At 30.4% G+C, this 8,639-nt stretch overlaps 1 long non-coding RNA gene across 1 annotated transcript; it reads left to right on the top strand.

Moving 5' to 3' along the window:
• Window positions 1-1,955: 1,955 nt before the first annotated feature.
• On the top strand, window positions 1,956-3,300 carry LOC125275468. The gene is made up of 3 exons (XR_007186456.1): window positions 1,956-1,985; window positions 2,323-2,427; window positions 3,216-3,300. It is a non-coding gene; the product is annotated as an uncharacterized LOC125275468 (long non-coding RNA).
• Window positions 3,301-8,639: the final 5,339 nt, after the last annotated feature.

Raw genomic sequence — 8,639 nt, 5'->3', positions numbered from 1 at the left:
TTGAACTTAAATAAAGTACACTTTAATGACAATATTTATTATCATGCTTAAGTGCACTTTTTAAAAATGCCCTTTGTAATAATGTCAAATTAAGTTTTACTTAAAGAAAGTACACTTTAATGACAATATTTATTAATATGCTCGAGTGCACTTTTTAAAAATGCCCTTTGTAATAATGTCAAATTAAGCTGTACTTAAAGAAAGTACACTTAAATGACAATATTTACTAACACGCTTGAGTGCACTTTTTAAAAATACACTTTGTAATAATGACTTATTAATTGTACTTACAGAAAGTAAACTTTAATGACAATGTTTATTAACACACTTGAGTGCACTTTTTAAAAATGCACTTTGTAATGACTTATTAAGTTGTACTTAAAAAAAGTACACTATAATAGCAATATTTATTAACATGCTTAAGTGCAGTTTTTAAAAATGCACTTTGTAATAATGACTTATTAAGTTGTACTTAAAGAAAGTACACTTAAATGACAATATTTATTAACACTTTTTTAAAAATGCACTTTGTAATAATGACTTATTAAGTTGCACTTGAGAAAGTACACTTTCATGACAATATTTCTAAACATGCTTAAGAGCACTTTTTAAAAATGCACTTAATTTTTACCTAATTATGACTTTATAGTGTTTTAAATAAGTAAACTTATTCTGATGTATTGACTTATATATTAAAGCACATGAAAAATAATTTATTTTAATTTCAACTTAAGTGTGTTGTCCAAGATGACATTTGTTAATGTATTTTAAATGTGCTTAGTCTTTAATAAATACTGTGTGCATTAATACACTTGAAATTTATTTTTCTGAATTTCAAAACACTTGCTTATACAGTGTATAATCCTGTACAACTTATTGTTGAAATTTTTATCACCAGCTCCTGCTCTAAACTCGACTAGTGTCAGTTTTCTACATAATATTTGACATAAAATGTTTTTTTTTTTTTTTTTTTACGGAGTGCTGTATTTGTGATACTTAATGCAACAGTGCTGTACTTTACATATCTGTATAATACTTATAATATCATTGTTGTTATAAGTTGATTAAACCTATTTAATTGCAAGCAAAAGTTTAACAGATCTAAAAAATAATTTGAATTCATATTCAGTTAAAATACATTTAATTTTAATCAGACTAAACTATAAAATAATTGAATTTCAGTTAGGTGAATGAGTCAAGTTCTGTAAACTTACAGTCTAACTACAACAATGAATTAGAAAAACTTCCAACTTGAACAAATTTAATCATGCGCATGCGCCACAATACTACGTCATGACGGCGCATTACTTCACCAGAGTTTGAAAAATGCACCTTCAGCCATCTTTCTGTGATCGCGATGCGCGAGGCAACTTTGCTGATCAAAGAAGAAAACAAAGGAGCGCACGTTTGGATGACTACAGATGAGACGTTATGTATTACAAATAAGTAAGTATCTTGATATTGATATATGCTCTCTTCATTTTTATTTTTTCACCGGAACATAGCAGTTCTTATGAGTGTAACTTATTTAGTTTAATCGCAATATGGAGGTGAATTAATCATGTTTCCTGTAATTTATTTATGATTGCATTATAATAATTTCGTATACAATATGAACGTGGTCGCGTGTGTGGGCGTGTTCAAAGAATTTGGCTGCTGAAAATATATTTTAATTGAACTCTGACTTTTTAAATCATTTTAAATGACTTTAAGTTAAATTTGCAGAACTAAATTCAAAGATCTGATCTTGTAACATTTAAAGACAATTATATACATTTAATCGCTATTATAACCACCAGTAATGCTTATAATCTATTTTTCTTTTTGCATTTGAAAAGTTAGTTGTTCAATTACTGTTTGTGTTTGTAATATGTAATATTTTTGTGCTTATCTGTTGTTTTATATATTCATTTTGTAGGATCAGTACATATTTGTTATTGGAGATACAGTGCAAGCTGTGTGAATCAAAGACCCGTATTGATGAGGTGATGTTCCATGTTTTTCCATTAATTCAGCCACCCTGATCACACACTACAAGCTAAAACACTGCCATCAACTGTCCTTATAGCTTTTAAATGCTTTGAATCTTTTCTGTTTGCAAGTAATAAATTCTCACCTGTGCACTTACAAATCCCCATCTAATCATTATATATTTATATTTACATATAATGATATTATTATATAATTATTTTCAAAGCAAAACCCCTCAATTTGCTTGGGCCTTGGGTTATATATCTATATTTGTGTAATTGATAAAGTTATGTTTAATTCCTTGTAAAGTAGGAATAAAAATGTTTATAAAAATGTTCTCTATTTTTAAAGGCCAGTGTCAGTGAAGATGGTGTGGTCACTGGAATCCTGGTGTTTGTGGGAAATGTGAAGGAGCTTCTCCCAGGATTCTACTACAGTGTTGTCCTGATGACTGAGGTAATTCATCTTGGGTGATGCAGTTGCGGTCAAAAGTTTACTTACACCTTGCAGAATAAACTGCTTCATCAGGGAAGTACTAAATAAAGAAACAAATACAATGCTAATTTGTATGATTTGTTTGTTTTATAATAAAGTTATGATTATGTAAACTTTAGAATTACATAATCATATTTCTACTCTAAATTGTTTTTTGAAATATAAACATTTAAATTGTAGCTGTCATAAATTATGTATTCAAACATTAAATACATAAATTAATTATAAAAAAAAAATATTTAAAATAAAATTATAATGAATATGTAATGTGGTGCATATAATTAGCAGAATGCTCCTCTCTATAGCTGACTAATGAGTTTATGCTGAATATGATTTTTCTGAAGTAAATGTGACGTTACGTGACATTGTTTACAAGCTGTTTCATTGACGTCTTTCCGCGCGTTGAAACACTGATTGAGCGATTAAATGTGACAACTTATGGATCAGTTGTACTGTATGTTGTAACACACCTTCAGATGTTCATTCATATTTATTTCACACTGTAACTGGTATTAAAGTGGAGGAAATTATCAGTACACAGTAAACATCTTGGCCACAGGCTTCAATCACTATCAGCAACTCTTTGCCTTTAGGGAATACCAAATGGGTTTTTATTATTTTCAAACCTACAAAGGTGGATATAAACTTTGGAGTTCTGTATATATATCTATATCTATTGATTTCATTCGATTGAACCAATTATAATAATGGACTGACTCTTACTTCTTTTTTGTTTTTTTTTCCTCCAGGTATTTATTTTTTTTACTTTCTTGCCTCTTTGGAACATGTTCATTTATGCATACTGTGTAGAGGTGGTTCGCAGCTTCATGGACATTTGAGGTTTTCTGCCGATGAAGAGCTTCTGGGACATTGACATAAACAGCACTTTTTCATACAACTTAAAAAAAGGTGGTGACAGACAATTTTGGTTTTCTTGTTTTTGTGCCTTTGGAATTCATTGTTTTTTTGTTTGTTTTATTTTTTCTTTTCAAAATTACATTCACTGTAATGCTGGAGTAAGATTTTAGAAGAAACCTTTTTGTCCTGTTTAATGTTTGTGCTAGTAAGGGTTGCAGAGCTTATAAGTAACAAGGTTTACAAAAGGTAACACTTTACAAAAGGTCTCGCTTGTTAACATCAATTAATATATTAGATAACATTATCTAACTATGTGCATTGACTTTTTTTTACAGTATTTATCAATATTTGTTAACATTAGGCAATAATTTTTTTTTTTCTCAAGTTAATAAAATGTATAGTTATTGTTCATGTTAGTTTACAGTGCATTATCTATTAACATATGCAACTTTTGATTTTAATAATGCATAAGTAATATTAACTAGGATTTATAAATGCTTAAAGTATTTTTCATTCATGGTTCATGTTAACTAAAGTAGTTAACTAATAGAAAATTATTGTACAGTGTTACCCAAAGTTTTGAATCTTTTCTTTTCTTTACATTTTGTTTGTATTAATTCATGGGTGTTATCTTATTTATCATCTTATACAGAATGATTTTATCTGAAAATGTAAAAATGCAGAAAGATTGTGATGGTAGGTTTAGGTACCTTTGTATGTGATGGAGAAAATGATAGTGCATATAAGCCTCACTGTCCTCCAGACTCTTTCTAAATGAGAGTTAAAGTGTTGTAATTGTTTGTGATTGTGTATAGTGTTTCTTGGGTTTTTCTTGTGCATCAACAAAAAGGTTTTTGTGCATTTGTTTTAGAGATTATTTTGTCAGTAAATTTAGAGGGTTTCAATTTGCATTTGTGTTGATTGTAATATTTTGAAATATACTAAATTGTAACTTCATTATTATATGTACAAAAAATGTAATTACAAATGTATTAAATTATATAATAGTGTACATGTAAATTACATTAAAGTATATTTAAGTTCGCATTAATTGCTTGTCAGTACATTCGGAAGTATACTTTTACCATATTTTGAAGTACATAAAAAATTGTATTAAAGTCCTACTTAAGTGCTTTAAAAAAATCACTCAGAAGTTCATCTTATTGCATTTAATATGAACTTAATCTGTGATATATTTGAAATTAATTACAAATAGAATGCACTTAAGCGGCTGAAAACATTACATTTAATTCACACTTAAGTGTATTGATAACTGATATTAAAATATATTTTAGTTCACATTAATTGCTTGTTAGTACATTGGGCAGTGCACTTTAACTATATTTTAAAGGTACTAGAAGCAATTACGAAGGTTGTCATAAAGTTGTATTAAAGTACCACTTAAGTTGTTCAAAAAAATCACTCAAAAGTTCAACTTATTGCATTTAATATTAACTTAATCTGTGATATATTTGAAATAGATTACAAATAGATTGCACTTAAGCGGATGAAACATTACATTTAATTCACACTTAAGTGTATTGATATCTGATATTAAAATATATTTTAGTTCACATTAATTGCTTGTTAGTGCATTGGGCAGTGCACTTCAACTATATTTTAAAGGTACTAGAAGCAATTACGAAGGTTGTCATAAAGTTGTATTAAAGTACCACTTAAGTTGTTCAAAAAAATCACTCTTAAGTTCAACTTATTGCATTTAATATGAACTTAATATGTGATATATTTGAAATTAAGTACAGATATAATGCACTTAAGCGATGAAAACATTACATTTAATTCACACTTAAGTGTGTTCTTTTAAAGTATATTATTTTTGCAATAAGTACACTTTATAAAAGTATACTAAAGTGCACTTTTTTTTCACAAGGGAATGCAGCACTGTTTTATCATATTAGATACATTTGTGTGATAAAAGTTGTTATAGTGCTACTCTGCTTTCACTCGGCAGCTACTATGAGACTCCTGTTGCACTCTGCAGTAAGCTAGATCGATTGGGCATGGTAAAACATGGACTTGTGTTGAACTATGTAACATAATTAGTTTTCTGTCATGAATATCCATCAAAACAGTTCACCTGTCTAATAAAACACATAATACTGTATATTAAAGCAACTTTGGTGTTTCCATGGTTTCTACAAAATAAAATGGGAAACCGAGTGTAACGCGGTATTATGTCATTGATAGGCAACGCACGGACATGGTCCATGCCCTGGTTAAAATTGCTTATTTCTCTGGATTTAAACATTCTTGGAAACATTCAGGATAATGTAAGTTCCCAATTCAACAAGATACATTGTTCTAGTGGTTTTTGGATATTTGAATCCAAAAATCTTACATATTGTGCCTTTAATGTAAAAATACAAAATAGAATAAATGTATTTTTTTGTGTGTATGCATATATGAATCAAAATCTGCTAAAGGGTGATGTAACAAATCATGTAAAAATGTATTATCTTTTATTGGAAAATTAAACATTTTATCAAACTTTGGCAATTTCCTTAATCTTTTAAACAACTGAGAAGATGGTGATCAAATATTTTATACAAATCATCAGCATATGAGAGTCTAATTTGATGGGACTCCTCTCAAGATTTGAGATTTAACAGTTCATCTTTTGCCAAAATTATGAAAAAAAAAAGAGATCAGTCAAGAATAGAAAATAATTGAAAATATTCAAATTGTACATTTGTGCATAAAAAAAATGTGTATCAAAATATAACTTTAATTTTTTTTTTACTTTTTACGTCAGGAACCAGCACGTGGTTTTTCAGTTGGATTGGCTTTTATTCTCTTTAGCATGCAGTGTGAAGTATTTCACTGATCATTCTGATTCAGTTTCAGTGAGTGAAGAACAAATTTATGTCAATGTTTTTAGTTCTAATATTCCAACCAACAGCCAGTCGAAGATTTAGACAGATATGATAATGTGTGTGAGGGGTGAATTATGTTTGGTCTTTAGGTAATTATAAAACATGCTGGAGACATTCCAAATGCTTTTTGTGTACTTCATTATACTTATTTTACAGAAGTTTATTTCATGGCTTTTTTTTTTTTTTTTTTTTACCAGGAAAGAAGTAGGGGTTTTTTTGCACTTAAAAAAAAATAAAAATTGAAAAACTAATGTTTTGTTTAGAGGAAAAAAGGGCATCTTGTCTCAGCTGTGAGTCATGTTGGATGGAGTGTCATGGTTTAAAACTGCTTTTCTGCTTCAGGGTCTGGACACTTTGTAGTCATTTGTTGCAGTCAACAATTTTGTAGTCAACAATGAATTATAAATTGTATCAAGACATTTGCATGGGAATGTCAGGACAACAGGTAATGACTTCAAGCTTTAGAGAGGCTGAGTGATGCAACAAGACACAGACCCAAATTACTAGGGATGTACAGTATAATACCTTGGTATAAAGTCTATGATACGATATTTATTGCGATATTAAAAAACAAAAACAAAACAAAAAAAAACAATGAAGACTTGGAAAAAAGTGCCATAATTGAACACAACAATGATGTACAAATTAACCATGTCATATCCTGTCCTCTTTTCTTTATCTTCTAATCATAACTATTATATATAACTGTATAGTATACAGTAGTATAGTATTGTATAGTATGAGATGGGTCAAATGACATAACACTCCCTTTTATAAAATAAAATAATTGCACCAGCTGGACCTTGACAAAGGTAACATCTATCATTTTTTTCTAACATTCTCAAGAGTTGTATTTGATAACATTAGTTAATGCACTGTGAAGTAAAATGAACAAACTAAGAACAGCTGTATTTTTATTAAGGTTAATAAAAAAGGTTGTCTTGTTCTGTTAATTTGCCCTCATTGTGTGTACCCTGATTAGTTAACCATCCACACCTGTTTCTGTTCTCCCTGATTACGTTCTCTCTCATTAACACCCTTATATAATCTCCCTGTTCTGTTCTGTGTTTGTCAGATCTTGTCTATACGTCAGTGTATGTTGTAGGGGTGTGCAGTGGAGTCTGTATCTGTATCTGTATCTGTATCTGTATCTGTATCTGTATCTGTATCTGTATCTGTATCTGTATCTGTATCAAAATTATCATAACTGTATTCAGATAAAACCGGAAGAAGGCGGGGCTTTATCCTGAAGTTCATACAATTACTTGAGAAGACCATTATGTCTATATTACAGCCTATATATTTGTTTTCTTCATAGATATCACTAAAATATGCCTTGTATAACTGAAAAAAAATATATATATATTTTTGTTTAGAACATATTTTTAAATATCTTCTAACTGTCTGAGCCGATAGTCTCAATCAAAGTGCTTCTAGATGTATGTGCAGTTGTGCTTCGGATGACAAGAGTGGGTCATTCCTGTTATACAGTGACTTTTCTGTCTCAATGATTTATTTACTCATTTTCTCTTAAATTGCATATTTAGGTCTTCTTTATCACTTAAACAGAGATAATAGACATTAAAAGTACTATTTTGTATTTTACACAACTTTTTATTGATATATTCATTCAATTTTATCATGTCCTCAGTGCAAAGTAATCAACTTCCACAAGAAATATAAACCATGAAATGATAAAAACCTCACAATATTTTTAAATTATGTTAATGACTAGGCTAAACTGCTTCTCACCATATACATATATAAATCATGTGAAAATATAGTTTTTTTGTTATGTTTTTTTTTTTTTTTTTTTTTTTTTTACAATTTTCTTCAATCACTGTGTCCCTAAAGTCATCTTCCACCCTGTTAGTATGTACTTTCTCACTTTGCAAAACTGACTGCAATTTCATTGAGACCATTTTCAAGAAGTGACATCATTTATTTTTCCTGCTGGAATTCAACTGTACAAACTGCGAGGGCATGGAAGAAAGCACCGCCCACTGTAACGCTGCTGAGGGTGAGCAAGGGCTCTGGGGTAATGGATTTTATTGATTTCTATTCTGAAGTAACCTGTCTTCTGTCATCATCTGAACTGCCTGTCTGTGCTGAACTGACTGTCGATGCTGAACTGCCTGCCTGTCCCATCACGATTATGGAGATCGTACGCCTGACTGTGTCTCTCCCTATGCTGGGAGTTACTATAATGTGTGTGTGTGGGCAGCGCACACAGCCTCTGTACTCCCAGCCAGTCCCAAATTCCCACCCAGCCTCCCTCTCCCCCCTCCTCCCATCATCCACCATTCATCATCTCTGTCTCCGCTACATCCTGTCAGCCCCTCTGCTCACACTCAGTCCACCACCAGTGATGTGGCCTCGCCATGGTTCTGCCAGTCTACAGCTACATTGTGGTCAGTGGAT

The sequence above is a fragment of the Megalobrama amblycephala genome, linkage group LG9, assembly GCF_018812025.1.
Source record: "Megalobrama amblycephala isolate DHTTF-2021 linkage group LG9, ASM1881202v1, whole genome shotgun sequence".
NCBI classification, from domain to species: Eukaryota; Metazoa; Chordata; class Actinopteri; order Cypriniformes; family Xenocyprididae; genus Megalobrama; species Megalobrama amblycephala.
This window is presented reverse-complemented; position numbering and strand designations above follow the sequence as displayed.